Genomic DNA, 6,000 nt, shown 5'->3' on the forward strand with positions numbered 1-6,000 from the left:
CTTTTGTAGATAAATAACACCTTAATCAAAAACAAAGCAGATTCATTAAAATCAAGAAGTAAAGAGCAGTTGATAGCGTAATTCATTTATGACCGGCGTCGTACCAATGTGCATGACAAATTTCTTGTCCACTTCAGATATTTTCAAGTCGACCTTTAAACTCATTACCTGATTACATCCATAAATAATAATACCATCCCATGCTTAGCAAAACGTGTTTGGACACAATGCATAAAAGGGTAAAGACCATTTATTGTGCCATGAATGATAAGAAATATGCAAGCAAAACAAAAGTGATAGATGTCCAAACATATCTGATGTTCAAGTAGGAGTTGATTCACATTCTGCAATTACTGAAACTGAAATAAGCGGTATATGTAATTCATCAGGTAACAATACCTTTTACATGCATTCACCAAGTACTGATTTATACGTAGAAGTGTATACATCATCTAAATAACAATTGATGGAATTGTTCACGGATGAATTTGATACCACAAATAGTAATTATCAAAGTCCGAAACAAAAGAAGCTTTATCGAAAACAGATAGCAAGTCCACAGGAATAGAAGTCAAATACTGGTACACAAAGGAACTCAACCTTGTGAGCGTATCCCACCGGAGATTTGAAACTTTTCAGAAACATGGCATCGAGAGTACCCTGTGCAGATTTACTTGAATGCGTGTAATTAAGATATGCAGAGATGCTTTGTTTATTAGCATGTGGAGCAGACAGAGTCTGAACTAGTTTCTAAATGGCGAAGAATAGATCTGCCTCAGATTGTTATACCTAACCGTTAGTATGAAGAAATGTATTTGCAAAGCTATTAGTAGAACAAATATGTTGTAACAACCAAAGTATTTAGTGTTTTTAATAGTAATGAAGGTAGTGGCTCGCACCCTCCGCTTAGTAAATCACGCAAAACTGATAATCATTTTGTGTCATGACCACATCTACAGTTTTGCTCAAGATGATCCACAAGAACGAAATACAGTAAGTGTATACCTTTGCATGATCTAAATATTAGATGAACGCATTGAAATCAGGCAGAAAAATGCAAAGAAGATGACAAAGAAACATATTAAAGAGGATTGGTACAAAAATATTTCAAAACGGATAACAGTTTACATTATACCAACAGAAGACTGATCAATTTTTCATTTGTTATTGTTATAAGCACCGAAGAACAAGATCAAAATTGGATGAGAAAACAGACAAAAGAGTTAACTAGCAGTTGAAAGAGAACGAAAAGAAAGAATGAAAATAGCATATATGTTTCACATTTGAACATTCGAGTTATAAGTCATGACAAGCCTTTGTTGATTGGTGTGATAATAATTCTATGTTATACAGGATAATATCTGTAAATGAGAAACCTCAGGCTCCTGAGGCATGTGAGAATCAGGAAAACACTGAGAAGGATTAAACAAAATGTATGCTGAGATACTTCATTTCTCGTCGCATCAGAATTTGCATTGATTCCAGCATTATTTATTTTTGATATATAATGTTCAGAATATTTATATGATTGTGGAAAGATTAAATGTTTCAAAGTTGCGGCATGACCAATCCGCTATTGCAAGAGTATTACAGCATATTTTTGCGTTTTATTGTGAGAGAATATATAAGCAGTACGTGGCACTGGAGGGGCACAATGGTTGATATCAGCCGATATGATTACACTGTTGGCCAGTATTAGGCACTAAGGGAAATCCAATATTAAAATTATTCGTGCTTTATATTGTAGGTATTTATGGAGTGTAACGGCATTTAAAATGCACAATTTTGACATACGTTTTCCCGTGATGACCTATAATACCTATTGAATTTAGGGGCAGACGGAACTATATGTATAAGGTAAATCCTATGTTAAAACTCATTTTTTACAATCCATCACATCAGTTGTATATAGTAACCGCTGTTTGATTTCTATCCGAACACAGACACTAAAGTCCAGCACTTTATTTTATTTTTAATACAATCCAAAACATAACATATTATATACAATACCCACCTGATTGATACCACTCCCAAAACACATATGCTCCCAACTTATATCACACGAAACGAAGTAGAGGGTTTCACATTTTAGTGGTCAACAACATAGATACATACAATCACAAAAATATGCCAAATACACAAGATTTTGGCAAATGTGATTAGTGTCTCTCTTTTCTTGAGTTGTGAATCGCAAACGGAAGGGAGTCTGTTAAAGAGTTAAAGTATCTAACCCTTCCTCAGCTGAACCTAAGAGAAAGAGACATTTACTTGCTAGGATTTATAAACCTTCCATCACTACATCAATCTCAATGCCACTGAGATCCCAAAATCAGGAACTGCAGTTACTAATACTAAGAAGAAACAACGGCAACATGATAAGTAGGACCTCGCTGTGGAAAACAATAAGACAATTAAAGTTGATGATATCAAGATTATAAGTGTCTTTATACCTAAATCACAGCTTTTTAAGAGCCACCTATATCGTAGAAAAGAGATTCTACTCAACAATTGATAAATGAAGTAAACCATAAATCTCTTCCAAATTTGTGTATATGTGTGAAATCGACTTCTTATCGTATCCAAACTAAAAGAGAAAGAATCATGTTTTTTTTTCTTTCGTATATTCTCTTTATATACAAATCACAATGAAATTTCAAAGCACATCGAAAAAGTTGATTTATTCTTCTTTAAATCTTTCACTGTATGTCTCTGTTCTTAATTTATTCGCTGGCGTCAGCTCATGCTTTTTACTTTCTTTTGTGGCTATTGCTTTTTCAAATTTCTTGGCTGCCATGTCATCTTCTGCTTCTGTGCCTGGAAAACGTTCCTCCTCGTCTTTCTTCTTGCATTCATTATCCTTGGGACACTGACGAGCAATGACTTTTATGTTGCTTTTTATAAGAATTATCTTATTATTTTCTATCTTTTCTCTTGTATTCGCGTTCCATTCACGTTGCTGACACTCTCGAGGCCAAAGTGCTTTCTTTTGAAAGACATAGCAGATATCTTGACATTAACCTCAAGCGGGGTAATCCGTATTCTTGTTAGAATAATATTTACCAATTAATGTCTTTAATTCTATGAGGAGAAGTGACATAGGTTTGACTCGTACATCATCTTCTTCATAGTCTGAAAGAAGAATGAGCACATACTTAGGGTATGAGGTTCTCTCCATAAATAAGGAGATAGTGTGCGCAAAACTAAGTCAAATCAAAGTTTGGAATCAGTATGAAATTATCAGTGTGATGTGATGTGATTTGGTTTTCAAGGTAGCTTTAACAATTTTCCAGTCATATCGCTACGATGTCTGCAGTGTGGCAGTTTATAGTGATGTCTAGCACCGGGACATCATACCGCATACATGTAGCATGATGTCCCACCCAGTCACATTATCCTGACACCACCCACCCAGTCACATTATCCTGACACCAGGCCGAACAGTCCTAACACTAACCTCTTAATGCTGAGCTCCAAGCGAGGCAGCTGTTAGAACCATTTTTGTAAGTCTTTGGTATGACCCCATTGGGGATCGAACCCACGACCTCTCGCATCCGCGGCGGACGCTCTAACCACTAGGCCACTGGAGCGGTATGGAATTATCACAAACTGCTGAAAAGAATAATGTAGAAGAAATCTAGGGAAACGAGGACTGTAGGTGTCGCCTCATCCGCTAACTAACGGCTTGGCATAAGTACATGCTAGTGTTTTTAAATATGCCGTGAATGATCATGAACGAACACCCATGACAGACTCAAAAACCGACTTTCAGAAATTTTTGAACCGCTGCTTACGTATATAATGTGAAACTTAAAGAGTTCAAGACATCGGCCACCAAAGAAAGCAGCAGAGTTCATTACAGATTTGAAGGATTCATTGTTAGAGACGATAATGTCATGCTAAATATGATGATCGTTTGCCTGTCTCTATTAATCACGACAATATGAAGTCTCCGATTTGGATCGAGTGTAGTGCACCGACAAAATTAACACAGTCCTAAGTCGTGGACAAAATTCAACACGTTCTACAGTCCTGGACAGGTTTAACATGACCTATGTAAAACCCACCTTTTGCATGACCTATATTTCGCTCAAGAGACAGCGTACGCAGTAAAGTGTTACTGGTGCAAATTCAAATTGACAACCCACAAATTCAGACGTGCTTACCAGTTGAACTGAATGATACTGAATGGGAAATTTCAGCTAGTTAGTTTTCACTGCGTTAGTTCGGCACTTTTGACGCTCGATCGGCGTGTCATAATTTTGTGTCCTTGAGCACGACACGTTGCTGTGCTGTAACATATCAACCCAAATAAACCTCATTCATTTATTGATCTGGTGCTATAAACGCCTCATTACTTTAGTGGTGGAATACTCAGATCATTTGTGTAAACGTACCATATGCACTGACTACTGCGTCAATCCAAATTCAACCCGTTCAATCATTGATTTTATTGTCAGGTGTAGATCGTGAACATCACCCTAGGAACTTTGCTTTCCTATTGAAACATTGTACTTTGACACAATGTGGGTCTCTGCTCACGCTTATTAATGCTTATCAGATAAAACCTATCACATATTAGACTTTCCACCAATAAAAACGGTGCAGCAAATTCAAAAGAGTACTTTTTTTTATAAATGCGCGTACATCACTAAAATGTCAGCGTAACTTAAATACAAGTCACTCAAACAGTCCCGTCAAAGAGTGTTTTTATTTATGTTAATTTAAATGTGCACTTTAACAAGAGTATATTTGTATTCTAAATATTAGATACGATTACTGATTGTACATCAACTGGCTTTCCTTTATCCATGACCAACGCATACAGGGTAATTGTAGGACCTGACATTGCAGAAAATGTCTAAGATGGCTAGACTAGAAATTGGCCTGAATTGGCAAGCTCACGAACTCGGAACGCTTCACACAGGCATACAAATCAAACTCATTGGACATTTAAAGAAACTATACTGTAAACAGAACGTGGCAAGCGGCTCGCGTAAACAAGATGTATTGTGTAAAATTATTGGATGTCCGACAAAAGTCAATGAATTCCCTGGCCAAACCGATAATCACTTAATGTGTGGAATTAAAGTCTTCCTAAATTTATATTAAGATGTTGTACACATTCAACTGTGCTATCAATAAAAAGATACTGAATAATCTACACGTCGTTCCAAATGCGCTCGTGGAAGTTACGTTTAACAAATAACGATGGATTCATTATATCGGAAGACAAGTGTTGCATATTATTTCTTACTGCCGATTTCGATTCTTTGTCATGAAATTTCCGGGATCTTCATCGACAGGTGTTTAAAGTGATCCGGATATTTTAAGCCTGTATTTATTACCCAAAAATTGAAAATAATTTTCAGCTTTTCTTTCTCTCTCTCTCTCTCTCTCTCTCTCTCTCTCTCTCTCTCTCAAAGAGAAAAGATAGGGTTCGGTTGGCATGGCATTTCATTTTGTAGATTACATGGCGTACTTCAAAGTCTTTGTATGTTATTTGGGAATTTTACTTGTGATGTGATTAGTTGTTCAGGTCTATTTCATAACTTTCATTAGATTTCTGGTTACTAGGATAATTCCTATTAAACATGTCATACACATATATGCACACACGTGCACGCGCACACACAGAGACACACATACACACATATATCAGCCTTGAGGTGTATTTTCCCATGTGTATTTCCAATACCCATTGTGAATAGACTGCCACAAACAAGGTGCAGATAGATGGTTACTAAGTTAAAAAAATTATAAACGTGCTGCTAGATAATGTTCCTTGTGTGACTCTAGAGATCCCGATCAAAAGTAACTCAACAGTTGGCGAACCCAAGCGTGGAGCACGTGCTCTCACTGTCCCATAGCTAGTGCCATAAGATGTTTTCGTGACAATAAATCTGTTCTATCTGAAAAATGTATTAAATCCAAAAATGTATTATGACCAAAAAGTAATCATCCGGACGAATTAACAACTTTAAAAGCGTCATTCGTTTTATG

Source organism: Sinohyriopsis cumingii, chromosome 18 (genome assembly GCF_028554795.1).
Source record: "Sinohyriopsis cumingii isolate HCF-2022 chromosome 18, ASM2855479v2, whole genome shotgun sequence".
Taxonomy (NCBI): Eukaryota; Metazoa; Mollusca; class Bivalvia; order Unionida; family Unionidae; genus Sinohyriopsis; species Sinohyriopsis cumingii.